At 37.8% G+C, this 20675-nt stretch overlaps 1 long non-coding RNA gene across 2 annotated transcripts; it reads left to right on the forward strand.

The window, feature by feature from the left end:
• The first annotated feature begins 1083 nt into the window (after positions 1-1083).
• Positions 1084-11566, forward strand: LOC134537836 (uncharacterized). 2 transcript variants are annotated; one of them, XR_010076050.1, is made up of 2 exons: positions 1084-1231; positions 5964-11566. It is a non-coding gene; the product is annotated as an uncharacterized LOC134537836 (long non-coding RNA). The 2 variants fall into 2 exon arrangements; XR_010076049.1 differs by having other exon boundaries at positions 1090-4347; positions 5964-6902.
• The last annotated feature ends 9109 nt before the right edge of the window (positions 11567-20675 follow it).

A 20675-nucleotide genomic window follows, 5' to 3' on the forward strand; every position in this document is an offset into this window, starting at 1 on the left:
AAACGCGAAAGTGTACGGTTACACGGTAGTTGCTGAAAAGTGTGTTTAGCTCTAAAACCGATTTTCTACTGTCAACGAATTACTGTGTTGTTGATCTCTATTTTGTAATTGTATCCAGAAAACACGGGATTTTCTCACTTGTTTATACAGCATTATCATCAGAAATGGAATGTGTTTACATATTGCTCAATATTTTTTTACAAATCGGGAATTCAAACAACATGCACAGTAAAATTTTTAAACTTATTTTTTATTATTTTTTGAGCGAGAGTACCTATCTCAGTTTTAAGAAAATTAAGGTCAGGATCAATTAAAAAAAAAAATATATATAATTATCTGTTGATTTTTTTTGTTGCATTCGGTAAAGTATTACTCGAACTTGTGCCAGAAACACTTTCCATCTTGAATTTCTGCAAAGGACTGTTTATATTCTAACAGCCAATCAGAGGCTAATGTAGAAGATATGTCATCTGAACTACTTTGCCAACCTGTTTAAGTTAAATGGGAAATGGCCTCGAACGAAACATGTTCAGACTGTGTGTAACCGCACTCAACAGCTGAAAATGTTCACCTGAAGTAGTTCAGACTCCCGTGTAACCGCGCCCTTAGTTGAATGTCATGATTGGTTACGACTTTGGCATCCATAAATGAATAGCTGCAAAGCGTTTGATCAAACAAATTCGGAAGGTGTAAAAAGATGAATAATATATAATTATAACCGCATAAAACTGGGAAAAAAACATACATTCAAAATTGTCAAAATTATCATCGCAAATGGAAAATGTCGCAAGATCAGGCGCTGCCACTAGAATTCGCTTTAAAATGTGTTTCCGGTTTTTTTTCGACGTTTTCCCATTTTGTTCTAATTTAATTTTTTTTTTAAAAAAAAGGTCGGCTAACTGTAACTACCCTTACGTAAAATAATTAAATAACAATGTGAATAAAATAATTAATTTAGTACTCACACCAAGGCACGTGAAGCGCTACCTTTTATTCGTTGTTAACATCTATTTTTTTGAAAATCTTGGATGCTGTTTTATTTTGTTATCTATGTTGCATTCTTTCTTTCCCGCCAATTGATAATTACACTGAGCGTCCGATATGATAAGTGGAAGGCGAATTCGGATGCGCGAATGAATAAGTTAATACGACCTGGAGATGGAGTGCATGCCTTAAACGAAACGATGAATCGGGCAGATGATGATCATGGGCTGAGTCAACGTGTTAAACGGTATGTAATGGGTGGAAGCACGCTCTATCCTACCTCCTGTAGTGGTCCTTTTCTAGTAATAGCTGAGTCAAATGATGAGAACATAGGGGACCTGCATCTTATTGCGATCGGCAAGAGGCAGGGGCGTAGCCAGGTGGGGGTTTTAGGGGTTCAAACCCCCCCCCCCCCCCCTTTAGCTCCAAATAATTAATTAATTTCTTATTCATCACTCAAACAAATTTCATATTAAAATTAATAAAAATTTTACCATTACAATATTTAAATTTAAGAACCGAAAACTGCTGAAATAGCACTATTTTACACCTTAAAATCCAAATTTTCCCGGGGGAGGATCCCCGAATCCCCCCTTTTAATACGGGGGGCCATGCTTCTTAACACCCCTCATACACAAATCCTGGCTACGCCACTGGCAAGAGGTTACACCCCGGTCGACACAACATCATACAGCAAGCGGGAACTAAAATTTTAGTACTGCTGAGGTAGCTAACCATTTTTTCGACTCAGATGTATCACGTCAAATACACCTCAACACCAGCATCCCGTTGTGCCTTGTACTAAAGCAGGGTATTATATATGACATCCCTTTGTATGTCCGCATGGACGGCGTCATGGAGGGTTATGAATGTGCTACCCACAAACTTATATCTGCCGAACGTATGACCAAACATACTCGGAGGGAGGTAAGGAAGAGAGGGTGCCCATTAAATTGGTCACACTCACTTTTGAAGGTTAATCCTTGCCAACAGAATGCAATATATAAAGAAATGTTCAAATTCACTCCTAAAGTACAAAGTGTTAATTTGGGCACACTGCCAAAACTTGTAGCACCGTCAGCTATCGGCGATGTGCTACATGTTTGAACGCCCACAACCAGCCATGTCCTACCGCTAATGCCCTGCAATGTGTAAACTGTAAAGGGAACCACTCTGCCTTAGAGACAGAAAGTTATGTCCTATTTGAGAGCAAGAGAGGGAAATTAAGAGAGTTATGGCGTACTATACCTTCCAAGTACTGTGCCCCCTCGCACACTAGATTGGACGGATGTAAAGTATGTAATAAAGCTATACCTCCTGTTAACCCACTTGATGCTAACACCAATGGTAATCTTTGTGAGTGTTATGCACAATTCAGACCTGATGTGCCAGACATCAGGCGATCAGTTACTTTTAATCATACAGCACCGATGAATGACTTATTGCCGGACCGGGTCTCTGAATCTGACAACTAAGACTCAACTAAACAATTTTGTTGACATGATAGAAGGATTAGTTAGCACTGCGAAGTCTGGTCACACATTTTTAGTTAATAAAGAAACACTGCTGGAGGTACTTCTTCAAATTTTGAAGTAATTCTGTTCTGCCGTTGCCTCAATATTTCAAAGAAATGCCCAAATTCTGGTGGCTAAAATTATTTTTATTTTATATCACCACCATTCGGTTGGTATCGGATTATGGGTGATCTATCCTTCATAATCTAGCACCTACGGGAAGTTCCTCACTTGAACGAATACAGAATCATTGCATGCGCATTGTCTTAGGGGCGTTCCGTTTGATGGAGATTCCGTATATGCAAATAGAATTGGGGCTACTGCCGCCCACCCTGCACAGGAAATATATTTTAGGGAAACCTTGGGTACAATCACGGACTTCCGCATGTTGCCGGCTATGCGAGAGTAATTGATAACTTGGACTTTCCTCTACCAGAATCCTTATACTGCCAGACGTTACATATTTATTCTACTTGCTGTTTACATGGCTATTGTTGCACACATGAGATAATGTAACAACCGTTGGAAATAACGGCCGTGGGAATAAAGAGCAGCTTCCGAGTATCACCATATAATATGTCCATAGGAAGGTGAATTTGGAAGACCTTCATGTTTAACAATATACACATATGCATCTAAAACGGACCATAGTGTTGGGGCAGCCTTTTATGATAGTTGTAATTAATAAAACCTCTGGGTTACATCATCTGCCGCTTATAACCATTTACTATGCTGAGGCGTATGCTGTGTATCAAGCTTTGCTGTATGTCCAGCAGGAAATTATACAACATCCCATCATTATTACTGACTCTTATAATTTAATCTGCTCTCTTCATTCCTACCTAAGAAACCTATAGTATGGCTCATGAAAGACCTTTGTATGGATTTGTCTAAATTGCATATTGCGGTACAATTTATATGGATACCAAGTCATGTTGGGATTCGGGGTACTGAGATGGCTGACCGTCTTGTCAAATTAGCTATATGTTAACTGTGGCGACAGCAATTTCATATTAACACTCCTACCCTATTTAAAGACACTGCTTATGGAGGAATGGGCTATGATGTGGCGAGGATATGTATGCCAGCACGACAAAATATATACAGAACCATATCAGGGTAGCCCAGTAAGCAGTAATATTATATTTGAACATCAGCCCCGCACTATTGCAGTGTTATAGTTTCGCCTCTAGACTACACACAAAGCATCTCTGAACATTTACGTAAACTTGGCATCCAGGATCCGCCTGCCTGCGGTTGTGACACCATCCTGGTTGATATTAATCATTTGTTTGAATGTACTACTGTCCATCTAGACATAACATACACACATAATTATGTGCTCTCGGTTTGCGTTTTCCACTTGGGTACCCCTCAATTCTCTTCCGGTCCACACATGAGGTCTGTATAATACTCTCTACATATTTTTTAGAACATGAAATTCATAAATAATTGATGACTTTTCCTTGGGACCCCCATCCATGGTGGTCGGCACTATATACCAATGATCCTGCTCCATGGTCTATTCTATTGGTTGACGGGCCTCGACCATCAAGATATGTAGTAGTTAGTTCCTGCCAGGTATCCCTTCACTCTCGCTGGTAAAATAGCGTGCTTCGCCCATTGCTCATTGCTCAGTCATGACCTCTTCAGTAGGAGTGAAAGTGCTTGTTAGCTCGTCGTTTAGCAGTTCACTACTGTCATCGGCCTTGTGTGCATCTAGTGCTGGTTGTTGGTGGAAGCCAATAATCGTTCAACCAATTAAAAAAAAAAAGAGCATTGAACCTAAAAATTGCAACTGTCATGAACCATCTCTAGCAAATTTCACAGCCGCGAAGGTAAAACACAGGTAAGTATGGTTATTTACTAGAAAGTTATTTTAACTCTTAACTTGTGACATGATGTCTGGTAAGTCTCCTCTAAACACAAAAATATACAATACTCTGCAGACTGTTTCCTCAAAGACCCTACGTAAAGAGTATCTTATCTCTATAAGAATGACACATCACCATCCAATCCACAGACACCACGTCACCATTTGTGTAATTCTTTTTATAGTTATCGTGAAAAAATTAAACAGTGAGAAAAAGTGGTAAGTTTATTTTTGTTGATCTCAATGGCAGGCCATGCTGGTTCATCTCGATTGGTCACACCAGATGATCCTGACTTCAGAGATCAAATGTTCCAGAAGTCAGACAAACGGATCAGTTCTAGATGTTGATTCCAGCAAGTGTGGAAACTTATTAATTACATGTGAAAAGAAAAAAAAATAAGAGAAATTATGTTATAGGAGTTGGCTAATGAATTTGGAAACGAGAAGGATTTGGTAATTATCGGATGTTGCGGCTTTTTGAAACAGAAAGAAAAATAATCAGAAAGCATGGTTTTTACATGCTACACATGTTCCTAAATTTACTCTGAAGGGGTGGTTTCGTAATTCCTACTGGTTTGTGAAAAAATAACATTTTACAGCTTTCATTACAATACCTATGTATTCATGCAATCACCCACATTCATTGTTTACCCATGTGAATTTTTATACTTTTTTTTGCAGAACGTTAGTCAATGTAGGCCTTGTTGTAATAATGACATTCAATTAAATGACTATTGAATTCATAAGGAATTTTTAATGCTTATATTTCATGTTTGTTGTTTTATTAGAATAAGTATATGTATTATAAATGTTTGTTTTGTTACATTGCATTTAAATTATGTACTATTTTGATTCACATTGTAACAAACGAGTCTAATGGGAGCCAAAAATTTGAATTGAATTGTTAAGGGCAAGCTTCAAGGTCACTGTTGTGAATCATGGTCGCTAGGTAGTAGAGCGAGAGATCGCGGACAGAGATACGACAGACACACGGTATGAGTCCAAGGTATTGTTCTGGGGGAAGGGGGGGGCGCACCGGCATGACAACTTAGTCATCCGGTGTTGTCACTCTGGCTAATTGATGAGGGCAGGCGCGTGCCTAGCTAGGGGTTTCAACTGTCAACAGAGCGGTCAGACGAGCTCACAGTCATCAAGAGTCTCAGCACTGGGAGTCTGGGACGGCCGGACTCCTCATTTGGCATCGTATAGAGCAGTTTTAGGAGATACATTCAGACAATACAATGCTGATGACCTACCTGTTTGTTTTTTTTAAAGCAATAATTCTACAACCCATCGGTCAATTAAACTGGTTCTCTTTTCTACGTGTCTAAATGGATAAGTTTTCAGGTTCATTTTGCATATGCGTTTAAATGCATTATGTCAAAGAATGTCATGTCACGTTCAAAGATGACCCACGCATCCCATCTATCACACAGCCACGACACACGGGTGTCTTTTTTTTTTGGTCGTGAAGAGGTCTCTTTATTCGCACCACCCTTTTTTTTTTTTTTTTTTTTTCATTTTCATTTTATGAACAAACATACTTTCCGAATTTTAACATTTAGATAATTTGAACTATTTCACTTTTGTAGGTTGATAGTGAGTCAGCGCTGGAGGTCCCACTTGCTGTCGAGATGTCCGGTCGGTGGCTGCGGCTGCTGGCAGGCCTTCTCGACGAACCAACCTAACCTCCTAACTCTCAGTGGGTTTTTACATTGTTTTGTGGTCCAAGGCCTGTGTCCATGCTGCACTGGCTGTAAAACAAAACAATGAAGCAAGTGGGACGTAGGGCGTTGATCGCTCAGGGATGCGTGTATCGCTGGCCGCTCAGGGATGCGTGTATCGCTGGCCGCTCAGGGATGCGTGTATCGCTGGCCGCTCAGGGATGCGTGTATCGCTGGCGATCGCGGTGCAATGCACTGGAGACACGTGTGTTCCTTGCGTGCATGCGTGAGCTCACGCTCTTGTCTAGTGACGTGTCGCTAGTAGAGCATACTCCTTGACGCTCCGTGGAGTTGAGTGCCGACCCTGTGGTGCTTGACGAACGGAGCGTCGGACAGCTTCTCACTCGTGTTTGTGTTAGTGTACAAAGTCAGTTGTAGCTTTTGAGTGTGTTTGAGTGAAGGTAGAATTCACCGTTCTTCTGTTTAACTGTTTTTGTTAAGTGGCAAACAGCCTGTGCTATATGTATGTGTTTCCAGTAATATTTCATTTATGAATATTTCATTACAAATTTGTTTGAATAATTTACTTCACTTTTAGTGTGCACCAAGATAATTTGTGTGTGTGATTTTTGGTTATTGTATTTCAAACTTTTTGAGAAATAATTTTTATATTTTTAGATATTATAACGTATTTCAGTGTCGGATAAGTAGTTTTTCAATGATATTTGTAAGTAACATGCTGTTTTTTTAAATTAGAATTTTAGAAATGAATGGCATTAGTTATATTTTACTACGCTCATAACGTAGTGTGCACTTGGCGGTGCCACACTGACTGGAATTATAAGCAAATACATTTTTATGAATTAACTAGAATTTCGGTTCTTGAGTAATAGATGTGAATATTGAAGTATCTCGAAATGTCTGCTTTGTAAGGTAAGATTTTCTTACACAATTATTATTTTGACTTTTGAATAATTTAGTGTTAACATTGAATTAATTTGTTTTTTTTATCAGGATCAATTTTATTGAACTAACTAACTTCTTTCAACACAATTGAGTACATTTAAAAATAGTAAATATTACAAATGTTTCTGTTGCAAGCTGTATATGTTTGGATATTCATTGCTGCCAACAGCCTTTCCAAAATATTTTGAATGTGGTAAAGCAAGCATTGCTGAACATGCATGGTTATGCCATGCAAGTTATTAATATAAATTACATTAGAATTGAAATATAACTTAAGTATTTTCCTTAAAAATTCTATAACTATACCGGCAGGTTATTGTTATTAAATAAATTATACTTAATGAAAAATAGACACGTAAGTAAAATAATTATTAAATATAATTTAATAGTTAATAAGAAATGAAAATTATTAACAATTATGTATTTATCAAAACTTTATATGACGTGTTTTTGACCGGGACTACTGGTTGACCTTAAGGCGATTGGTGCACGGTAAAAAACTGTCACAGACCCGAAAGCAATGAATTTTGTATCATATGATCATTAAAGAGTCTAGATGCCTATGTGGGTGACTGTTAGTATGTAGGGAGGTCAGGAGCTTAGTTCCAGCTCGTCAGTGGCGAGATGGCCTTCATACGGGAAGGGTGTTGCTGGTGGTCGCTCTGCGGCCTGCCATCTAGGAGGAATTAACAGAATCTCGAAGGTTTTATCTCCCTCTCCCTCTAACACACAGCCGATAGGGTTCTATCGTGCCCGGAGGAGGGGAAGGTTTAGCAGGTTTTCTCTTTCACTCATCCTTCGCCATGGGGAGGCGGAATGGATTATTTATTTGTTCGCAACTGCGCACGTCATGTGGCTGAGAGCGCACATATTCTCACTCAACTCACTCGTTCTCTCACACTATTTCAATAAATCTTTTCAAATCTTCAACATCAATACTTTAAACCATTGCGCTTCCTACGGATTAATTATATTTCATGCACGTGCCTGAATTCAGCTGCAAAAAAATAAAACGGGTAGTCAATTTTTTTCTTCAAAAACCTTCCGAAACACTGTGTGTTAAGAAACATTCTGAAAGCCCATTTTTCTAGATAAATGGAAATTCTAAATCACCTACGCCACAAGGAAACATTGTGCTTTAATATTATGTTAAGAAAACACCTCTTAGTTTTATAGTTATGTAAAGGTGGTGTGATATGTTTTAGATGTCGCACCATCTTATCATCCATGTAGAAGAGTTACCCGAAAAACTAACAAGACTATTGCCATGGAAATTGAAATATGGTTAAGGAAATATTTTTCAAATGTTTGTAAACAGTAAACAACATATAAAAAATCTTATAAATGTAAAATTAAAATACAAACAACCCTATAGCAAATTTAATTTCAATATGAAAAAGTCTACAATAATGTTTACAAGAAACGAAATTGCAATAACAATACAAAAATATCGCAATTTTGTTACGTTGTTAACATATATATTATTTTTAATAAAGGCAATAAAAATGGCATACTCAATATTTGGAATACAATAAATACCTTAAGCCCTACATAATTGCTGCAATATTCACAATAAATGCTTTTCTTAAATATAGTAATTAAAAAACATCGTAAATAAATTATGAACATACATATTATGGTGAAGGAAAGTGGACACTATCACACTGAAAAATCTTAGAGGGTAGTTTTCCTCATCTTATTTCTTTCTTTGCGTTTTTGGTCTTGTTCGTTAAAATATTTCATGTTCAAATACTTGATACGCATATATGTTCTTGTCCTGACAAAACAGTATATAACTTCTTCTGGATATTTATTTTCAGTAGTTCCGCAAATAATTTTAGTCAGTGATTCAAAAATCCGCTCTTTTTTGCACAAATTGTTGCCATGAACATTATCAAAACACATTTCAGCAATCTTTATTAATTCCAAAAATTCATTAGTGGGACATTTTAAGTTACCCTTTGATTGTACATGTATCCAGCTATCGTCCTCCGAATTGAAATCCGTAGTGCCAAGGTCAGGATATTTATTTCTGAAACGATGAGCTATATAGCCAGAAACATATTTCAGCCCTTCAAGAGAAATTTCGTCACTTGAAAGGGACCTGGCCTCTAAATCTAAGTCTATTTCTTCCATGTCAGCAAGATCTATTTCATTTAAAGGTGATTTCTCTTGAAATGTCTTTGTAAAATACATTTCCTTGCACAAAAGTAGTTCTGTAATTTCATTCTGATAAGCACTGTCCTGTTCCATTTCATTTGACGAAAAATCACTTACCAAACACATTTCGTCTGTCTTCTCATCCGTGTTTTTCCGTTCAGCAAAAACTGCTGCAGAATGTTTTCACAATATGTAGTTTATAATTCTGTATCTAAAGTCAATGGGCGACAGATGCGTATTTTGATGTCCCATACCTCTAATATACGGAGAGAGAAAAAACCACTCTAACACATCTTAGTTCAGTTTAACTGTTAACTAATATTTAGGTTAACAGGTCCTATACATATTTCCGAATGTTTTACTGACTGATTTATACTGGACATTAATTAAATTGATCGCTGATATTTATACTTTTAAACAAAATTTTGGATTTATCATTCTATGTAAACTCTAATGCGTTAAAAAGTGTAACGCAACACTACACACAGGTAGTGATGTCTAGTGCACTGCCCTATGCACATTAGTTAACAAAAAAATAAAATGAAATATTAATTACTGATAAATAATACCTTGATGTCGTGATACAAGTAACACATGCTTATCTGATATTTATCTCAATTAGAATACGAAATAGGAAGACAAAATAATTAACTGATTTTAAGACTGATTTATTACTTACACAGTACAGTGCATTTTGAAGACAAATGGGTCTTAAGAAGCGAAAATCGTACTTGATTAAAGGATGGTATGGTGTTCGGTATATTAAGGTTTCCCTCAAAGTAACGGTTTCACAATGCTTTTAAGATATTAGTTACATCCCAACATAAGTTTAAAACATTTCTCTTAAGAGTGTGCTTCGTAGCATTAAAAGATGTGCCTTAATTATTTTGCAAATTTATCATTGTTATGGTGACAATGTCAGGGGTTTTCGTAATTTTTTTTAAAAATATAGTACAGTATTAGCAACTACGTTAAGAACTGTTATTTTATTCACACAGAGAAAAGAAATACAAAATGCTAAAATTTGGCGTTTGTCTTTTAATATACTATATAGGTTTGTTATTATATGTGTGTTGTAACATGTATAAAAAATTTAAATATATTCAACAATAATTGGTAATTATATATATTAAAAAACTTTTATGTACGTGACTTGAAACTACGTGAAAGGTTTTCAGTCTATAAAGGCCTATTCTATGATTTTTTTAAAATTTTTAATTCTTATGCAAACAATTAATAAAATTGAAAGTTTCTTACATTGTCAGTATATGCATAGCATTACAGTTATTCCAAACAATTCTCTACCAGTGTTTACCTAAGGTATGTATGTTACGTTGGTTCTTCTACTAATACACGTATATTACAAGAGGTTTGTAATAGATTAAATGAGGTAAGTAAGAATTCGTTTTTATAAACGTTGTGTATGAAATTATAAATTTTGAGACGTATAATAACAAAAAGAAGTGCGTTCCGAAGACATATGTCGGTAGTGTTACCCACTGAAACATTATTCCCACTTCAACTCTCTGTAAAAATAAAAGTATGGGGTTGAATGCGTTAAAAGGGGTATATAAATAAAATTTGAGGCTTCTTCCTTATTTCATACGCTGGTGTCCCCCCACTTATAATTGCAAACAAAAATTTTTCCTCGATGTTGTAATTTACTCTGTGTATTCACAAAATTTTTTGGCAGTAAATATGTATTTAATTTTTAAAAATGAAAGCATTCATGTTTCGAAAAAAATATTAAAGCGATGTGGGGAAAAATGTTTACAGATACTCCAGTAAAATTTTCAGTTTGATTGTTTTGATAGTTTCGGAGCTGTTGCGAGTTTAGTTTGGAGGATTTTTCGGCCACGCGAGGCAATTTTGGTTCTTTTTCGTTTTCTTCCAGCGTAGGAAGCAGGGAACAAAAGCCGATACCCGCCGGGCGAGCATGGTTCTCTTTTTCGCCCGTCATAGGGTTGACGCGTCATCGGTATGACGCTTCGCTACTAAAAGCGAGCATGGATCTTTTTTCGCCTTCTGGAAGACGCCTTAGCTACGACATGCCCGTCATAGGTAAGGCGCAATGGCTTGCCAGTCATAACCCCGTCATACAGCAGACTACGTGTGTAACTTTCATTTAATACTGGGAAATAATTCTTTCAAATGAGTTAAATAATATATTTTCGTGAAATTTAAGGTTTTGCCTCAATTCTATTTACTCAGAAATTACGTGTGTGAGATATACGATGTATCTAAAAAAAAAAAAGTTATGTTTTTCTCTGAACAAACTTCGAAACAACTTGTTTCCGATAATAATCACGCCGTATAAATAAATAGTTTCTATGTTTCATGTGAATAAGACACACTGATTCTTTTTTCTCGTTATTTTTAACTGCACAATACTAGGTTTACCAAAATATATCATACTAAAAAAACTGCCAATCTGTCTACTTTTGTCATATCACTTAATAAAAAAAGTAAAGGTCAGGACAAAATAACGGAATATTTCAACTAGATAGAAGATTTTTGTATTTTCTTTATTTATTTTCATACACTAGCCACATACATTCACAGTTCTTGTCCGCCATCATGCTTACTGCCTACCCTCTACAGTCCTGCCAACCTGGCCCTCCTTACAGTCTCTCTGCACAGTCACTTTCCCTACACTTATACACTTATACACTACACTCCATCTTCTCTTAAAACTTTAACAACACAGTACAACACTAATACCAACAACTCCAATGCAGAACTCACACCTTACCATGACAAATACCCTACTTATAAATCAAGCTTATCTGGAGCCTTGACCATCCTGCCAGAACGCCTCACTACACCCCTTTGTGGTAGCTCGTGGGAGAATCCTCGGGAAGGTGGAGCAGGTGTGCTACCAGTACCCCATCCTCGGAAGGGCGAAGAATGCGTACTGCTATCTCTACTACTTGACCTCCTTTCTCTAGTGGGCGAGCTGCTACCACTTCTCTCACTGCTCCCTATCTTCTCTAACACACTACTGTGAGGAGGAGAGTGTTTTATCCCAGTACCACAAGTCCCTGCCGAGTCTAGTGTGGGAGGATCAACCGGGCCTCTAGCTGACGGAGACCCAGGATGACGCTCCTCGGTCAATTGTGACTTCCGCAGTTGGTCTACATGAACCACTCTCCGACGCTGTTCTCTATCCTGCAACACTAGGTATGTCATGGGACTTAAGATTTTTACCACCCGACCTGGAAACCATTTTTGTCCCTTACCTTGTACCCAGACCTTTTCCCCTGACACATAGAGTGGTACTGGATGTCGAGATCCCTGTCTACTCAGTTGCCTTTTCGTCTCCTTTGCCGCTGTTTTCCTGTGTGGTTTTAACATCGTAAGCCGTGTGCGAGGTTTATGTTTGAACATGATTTCTGCAGGACTCTGCTTGGTTACGGAGCATGGAGTATTCCGATATGCAAATAGAAAATTTTGCAATCTGTGTTGCATGTCAACTATTTGGCTGCATTTTTTGTTGTCGATGACCTGTTTTTTTAAGTTTTGTTTAAGGGTTTGCACCGCCCTTTCGGCTAACCCGTTAGATTGTGGGTGGTATGGTGGACTTTTCATTTCCCGAATGCCATTTGCTCGACAAAAGGTACTAAATTCTCCCGAATTAAACGGTGGCCCATTGTCAGACACTAGAGTCAATGGTATTCCAAAAATGGCGAAGCAAGATCGTAGCCTTTCAATGACACAGCCTGCAGTTGTTTTCTGCATTACCCAAGCTTCAATCCATTTGGAAAACTGATCACACAAAATCAGTATTGTTACTCCTTCATGTTCCAGAAAATCCACGTGGATCCTCTCCCATACCTCAGAAGTGTCAGGCCACCCCACTGTTGGAATATCATTCCTCACATTCATCACACTCTGACAAGCTTCACATCTCTCCACTGTTTGTTTTATGTCATTGTCTAAGGTGGGCCACCATACCATAGAACGAGCCAGCATTTTCATCCGTACGATACCTGGGTGTTCGGCATGTAGAAGTTTCAAAACTTCGTGTTGAAGCCCGAATGGGATAACTCTATCACCCCAGGTTAAACATCCCTCTTGACAGGCTAACTCCAGCCTCCTACGAAAAAAGGGCTTTATGTTTATGTCAACAACGCTATTAGGCCAACCTGATCTTGTTGCATTCAATACTCTGGACAGTACTGGGTCTACTTTTGTGGCTTCTGCCACTGCCTGCGCATCAACTGGGCTAGTCAAGGTTGCACTGAACGAATACACCCCTTCCTCTGCTGCATTCAACACTGGCAAACGGGACAGAGCATCCGCATTTGCCATCATAGACCCCCTTCTATACTCTATCACATAGTTATATGATGCTAGTATGACCGCCCATCGCTGTAATCTAGTATTGGCTAATGTAGGGATCCCCTGCTCATGACCCAAAAGCCTTCGTAAAGGTTGGTGGTCTGTGAGCAACGTAAATTTCTGTCCATACAAATATTTGTGAAATCGTTTTACGGCAAATATAATGGCCAATGCCTCTCTATCTATTTGGGAGTAGTTTTGCTCTGCCTTGGATAAGGTGCTGGAAGCAAAGACTACTGGTTTTTCTTCTCCGTTTACCCGGTGACTCAAGACCGCTCCTACTCCGTAAGGTGAGGCATCACAAGCCACTACTATTGGTAGGTTCGGATCAAAGTGCGTTAGCAGTGTTTCAGATGTTAGTGCTTGTTTGGACCACTCAAATGCTGTTTGACACTCCTCAGTCCAATTCCATACCCTGTTTGATTGTGTCAGCTCATAGAGGGGTTTTAGCTTACTTGACAACATTGGGAAGAATTTGTGGTAGAATTGTATCAGTCCTAGAAATGATCTTGGCTGCTCTACATTTTTAGGCACCGCTACCCTTTCCACCGCCTCAACCTTCTGAGAGGTTGGATGCACACCATCTTTGTCCAATCTATGCCCTAAATAATCTACTGATTCCTTAAAGAACTGGCATTTTGACATATTGACCTTAATGTTAAAGCTACTGATACGCTCTAACACTTGTTCTACCTTATGTTTACAATCTTCATATGACTTACCTATAATCAAGACATCATCAATATAACACATCACCCCCTCCAACCCTTGTAACACCCTATCCATTACAGACTGGAAGATTGCAGGTGCGCTTGCAACACCGTATGGTAGACGAGTCCATTGAAAGAGACCCAGGTGTGTGTTTATTGTGAGGTATTTCCTAGATTCCTGCCCAACTTCTAGTTGCTGATAGGCATTACTGAGGTCCAGCACAGTAAATATCTGTCCTCCAGCCAACTTTGCAAAAACATCATCTAGCCTTGGCAGTGGATATGAATCTACATTTAAAACTTTGTTTAATGACACCTTGCAATCAACACACAGCCTAAAAGCCCCAGATTTCTTTCTCACCATTACAATTGGACTCGCCCACTCACTGTGTTTCACTGGCACAATTTTTCCTAACTTCTGCAGGTCCCTCAGTTGGTCTTCCACTTGCTGTTTCAATGCATAAGGTACTGACTAGGCCTTGTGAAAGACAGGTGTTACATCCTTCTTTAGCACTAGGTGCGCCTGGAACTGTTGTATAGCACTCGTCGACTTCTCTTCAAATGTTACAGGAAACTTTTCTTGTAGTTCTTGTTCCCAGGGTTGTCAGCCCTACAGTTTTGTTTACACTGGCACTGTTATTCGAAGGTGTCAGTACTTCCTCCCTAATGATCTTATCTGCACCCATACACAACTGTTTTCTCCAGTGGGGTAATATTTTATCTAGCCAGTCTCTACCTAAAAGTGGGGCCGTTTTACGGCGCGATGCTGTCACTAAAAGAGGCAAACTGTGCTGTTACCCATTTTCGCCTACCACATTTACTTGGATTTTGCCTACTACTTTCAAACAATCTCCAGTGACCGCTTTAAGTGTCAAGTCACAGTGCTGCAACTTGACTTTGGGAAACATAGTCTTATATGTTGCTACTGACACAATGGACACACTTGCCCCACTATCGACTTCCATTTCTAACCTATGGTGATCAACTGGGACAACTACTGTGAGCGGATTATTCACAGCATTCATCTGCGCCCCTTTACCTCGCACCTGTCTGTGTAGGTGTTTAATTACCACTGATCCCACTGATTCGTCACCGGAGCTGTCTGTTTCGATCACTTTATGAACTTGTTTACTCCGACATACACGGGCTACGTGTCCTTTTTTTCCACACTGGAAACAACTCCAATTTAATGCTGGGCACCGCTCATGTGCGTGTTCCCGACCACAACGTGAGCACCGCGATTTTTCTGTCGATTTTACCTGCCTCGTTGCCTTGCCATGGCCTGAGGCATGGACGTTCGGTTGATAGATGCCTCGTGAGTTGTTTTCGTCTGTACGTCTCGTTGATAGCTTGTTAACTGCATCTGCCGGTTGTAGTAGTTTGGTTTGTGAAGTAGCTAACTCCATGCTGAGTGCAATAGTACATGCCTTCACGAAGTTGAGGTTCGGCTCAGTGAACAGTTTCCTTTGTGTCATGTCACAACTTAACCCACAAACAAGGCGATCACGCAGCGCATCGTCCAGAAACGTTCCAAAATCACATGGCTTTGCACACTTCTTAAGTTCCATGATGTATTGCAACACCGATTCCATTGCCTGCTGGTCACGTTTGTGGAACTTATAGCGTTCAGCGATAATCATCCGCGCCGGCGAAAAATGGCGAGTCAGCACTTCCACTAATTCAACGAACGACTTTGATGTCGGAGCTGCCGGAAGAAGCACATTTTTCAAAATTTCGTACGTTTTTGCACCTACCAAGGTGATGAACAACGGCACTTTATCAGGGTCTTTTGTGTTGTTAACAAGAAAGAATTGTTCCAGTCGTTCTATGTATGACCCGAAATCTTCATTATCAGGATCAAATTCCCCGATGTGTCCTATCAACCCCATCGTTTCTGCTCGTTTTTTTTTTTGTTGACGTTTATATAACGGTTGTTTTTATCCTCGTCGCCAATTTTGTATTTTCTTTATTTATTTTCATACACTAGCCACATACATTCACAGTTCTTGTCCGCCATCATGCTTACTGCCTACCCTCTACAGTCCTGCCAACCTGGCCCTCCTTACAGTCTCTCTGCACAGTCACTTTCCCTACACTTATACACTACAAAGATAACATCACATTAGTAAATTATTCTGTATAAAAGTTAAGTGTAAAACACCTACATCATGTGGCTTATTAAACTTCTAAAAACAACTACTAATTTCCCCTTCAGCTTCCATACGTGTAATTTAAAAAATCACTTGTAAAAATAAAATACATGCATTGATAAGGTTGAAAATACACAAGAATACCCCTGATAAATACATAGTAGTCTGACCTTCGTTTTATCGCATTTTAAACAGAAAGCATTTCCTCCAAAGATTTAGTAACTTTTAGGTTAGGCCTACTCCCCACCCTCGTTGGTGGCTAGGTTTGCTCCTGCTGTATCGCATATTGAAATGTATTTTATTCACCTAAGATTCGCTAAAATACTTTCAGTATGATAAAATGGTAACAATGTAGGAATAATAGTGTTTCACGTAGAGTTTAGAGGTTTCGTGTTTATAGTTCATACGAAAATTGTCATTTGTGAGAGGAGCGGCTTGTGTGAACAGAAAGTAATTAATTCCGTTAAAGGGTATTTTTAGTTCCTCTACTCTTCTGGTAGTTTTAAACTGCAGACACAATACTGTCAACTACAGTTTACTTAATAAATTATATTCAGGCATTTAATTAACAACACCGACTTCGTGTTATATTGTTCAAGCTTGCAAGATGCTAAATAAATAATATTATCAGCGTATATACCCAATACATATGCTACGATAGAAAATAGTGTGAATAAAACTTGCAGTGCACTAGAAAATATGCTATAAACCAGTCTAAGGATAATGTAATTAAATATAACAGTAGTATTTTTTGAACAGTCTTTAAGGGACGTATAGCACACCGAGTTGTTTCTGTACCTTCAAATCGGCAAATTAACTTATACGGTGACGAAAATTACCAAATAATAATTAAATCAGGTCTAGTATTGTAATGTTTCACGTCGAGTCAGAAAAGTGTTTTTAAATTTTTTTTTCATCATATGATTTAAAGTAATAACAACTGACCATTGAAAACAAAATTAATAATAACGGGCAACACGTTTCACAAGATCGCTAAATAATATTTTCATATTAAAAACTATAAACTTTCACAGTTTCTAATACACTCCTTAACCTTCTTATATACTACCTATTTAATAATCATAAAAGACTTTGCTATGTAAAATGATTTTATTATATTTTGAGACTGAGACGTGACAAGTGTTTCACTGGGCAAAAAATAGTCTGTAAAACTTATATTTACGGAAAACCAACAGGCGTACAATGAAAAATGATATAAATATTGAATATAGTTGTGGAAAATATATAATTCGATAGACACATCATGCCTAAGTTTTATGAATGTCCACTAACTTGTTTTCGTGTAGGTAGTTTTCTATTGGCTGTAAATTGCTAGCAGATAAACCAACTGCCATATAAAACACCTCCTTTCTGTAAATTCACTGCCAACCTCTGCATATTATCGATTGCCAAGCCGTCGTAGGTAAGGCGCCTTAGCGATGACGGGAGAGATATGACGATGGGATCCGTGCTTGCATTTTCACGCGGCCGTCATAACTCAGCCGTCATACCGGCGACGCGTCGTCGCTATGACGGTGGCGAGCGAAAGAACCATGCTCAACCTGCCGGCTTCACCTCGCATCCTCTGCTGGCCTTCCCTTGTCCTCTCCAGATGTATTACTGTATATTAGCTCCATGAGCGCGACCTTGACAGAGCCTCTCGTCATCCCTCTACACCCCATTCTTCCCCCTCCCCACCCGCAGGCTGCGGCCAGCCGGCCCGAGCTCCGCCGGACTACCTTGTTCCGACAAGCGCCGCCCTCATCGTTATGTTGGCTACCCACTTGAAGAAATAGTTCCTTACTATGTAATTTTGAACAGCTGAAATAACGATATTGCTTAAAATGTTTCACATATGTTTATTTCCAGATCCTGGAGTAATATTGTTTAATATATACGAAAGTTAAGTTATTTTGTTTACAGATGACGTTGCAAGCTGTTGCGGATGAATCACCTACGTAACTGTGTGTCGGCCCGAGCCATGTTGAACGCTTGTTTGCTCAAAACAACTTCTGATTTTCCGAAAACATCCAGTGTACTTGTGTACTAATTAATTTTCTAATTTTAAAGGGTTGTCTTAATTGTAACTTGTAGTGAACTATTGCTTTTACAGTGTAACTTTGTGTTAGTTATTACGGTTTGTTAGGTTATTAAAATGAATGTAAAGAAGTTGACAACAGGTCATCAGAGACAGCAAGATATTATCAACGTGGCACGAAGAGTTACGATGTTAATGAATACAGGTCAACTGGAACAGGGTGATGTCGCAGACATGACAGCATTTCTTCTAGATCTGGGCGTCACGACAGTGAAAAAATGAGTGACTAATTAACACGTTATGAAAGTATGTGCGTGAAAACGTTCCGTTAGGTTGGGGCGTGTTTGTAAAATAGTATAAAAGTACCTTCCTCGCAGCTTTCTTGTTTTGAATGTCGGGCAAATTACAAACAGACACGTTCTTATATTTTCGGTTATATATTAGGTAATGGATTTATCTGCTGTGCACCCGTGGAAAAGGTTGCAGGGCTGTTCAAGACAGCACATTAAATAATACATAGGTCCCTAGAGGTCAGTATAGGCCTACTATTAAATACTGTAAACATAGGTAATTGTGTAAATGATGCGTAGCGTTTTCTTTCATTTGTAAGCATTTTCAACCCACAGCATCAAGGAGGAGGAGGTTCACCGACTAAAAAATAGCAATTAATGTATATTATTAATTTAATTCAAGTAAAAAATGTATAATTGTGTTTACATTTTAGTGCAGTCTTTCTGAAAATTATTATAATCTTTTGTTTTGCGAAAAATACCCGTATGTTTGGTAAACATTAGAGATTATAAAATCGGTATGATAATTTTTATTTAAATTATTGCTTCTAAGCTGCATTTAATGATCCATTTGAGTTTGCGTAGGTAGGAATTTTTACAATGTAGTTGGTAGCTAATTCTTTTTGGCTAGTACACACACTATTAGTAGATTTTTGATAAAAATACTGATAGCTTCATGAGTTTTATTACAGTATCAATTCTAGTGTACGATATAATATGTAGGCTTTTTCGCATTATTTTAAAATCTAAGATTAATTTCTTTATAATGTCCTTGGAATTTATTTTTTGCATGGGTTAATACATACTTTGTCACAGTTACTTTGCATACATGTAGGTCACCAGTGTAACTTCTATATGGAATGTTTTTTTATAGGGTAAATGTGCTAATGTATGATTTTTAATTACAGTTGTTCTGGATAACGTGTTTAGTGATATGTAATTTCTCTGCTGTGTTTATATGTGATTCTTAAACATTAGTTTCATTACAGGATATAACATAATATTGATGGTAGTGATAATTTATTGCTGAGTTTCGATTTATTTAATATATTTATTTTATTACAGATTGTTAAGTTTTTTTTGGCAACAATTTCTTTTCTGCATTGTAAATACTTAAGTGATATAGTTTTTATATGAGACAAACCACATAGACACATAAAAATACACACTTACAGAAATGTTTAATGTATAAATTAGAATTTGAATTTAAAATTTATTCTGCTTGATAGAAAATAATGCCTCTAATTACAAAAAACATGTTGGTTAGCCATAACCTTTAACCGATACTTGACTCGGTTCGTAGTGCCAGAAAAGTGTTACTAACTTGTTATTTTCTATTCACAAATGACCTCTCGATGTAATGGCAGTGATGTGCCTGGCACTCACGGCTTTAGGAAATTAACAGTTTACATATCTACCTCATACTGAATAATTTCTTAAAGTTAAATTCTTTATAAATGATACTGACATAATTTTCATGCTTTCAACCATAGCACTTTGTGATATAGTAATCTCGAAGCAGCAAAATTTCTTTAGTAAAACTTAACATCAATTTTTATAGATATTATGTGAAGACACAGCACCACGCTGGGTTTAAACTCTAAACTATAACAATTTGCTTAGATTTTTTATATTTAATATTTGAATTATTAAACATGGTGTTATGACATTTTGTACTGACATTTAACCAATTATAAAAATTGCAGTGTAATTTTATTATCCATTAATTACATCCCTATTTGACAGTTACCCAACCAAAACATTGCCATGTGGTAGTCACATGGTTTTCCACATGGCAATGTTATTGTTGATATTTGGCGGAAGGATACATAGTCACCTTGAAAATAGATCCCAGCTTGAAGCAGGGCTTCCTAAAAGTATGAACTTACCGTGCGGCGACTATATTTCTTGCTTGCCTCGAATGCGTGACAATACAGAATTAAATTCTCCTACCATTGACTTAGCTCCATCTGACGACATGCTAA

The sequence above is a fragment of the Bacillus rossius genome, chromosome 12 (assembly GCF_032445375.1).
Source record: "Bacillus rossius redtenbacheri isolate Brsri chromosome 12, Brsri_v3, whole genome shotgun sequence".
Taxonomy (NCBI): domain Eukaryota; kingdom Metazoa; phylum Arthropoda; class Insecta; order Phasmatodea; family Bacillidae; genus Bacillus; species Bacillus rossius.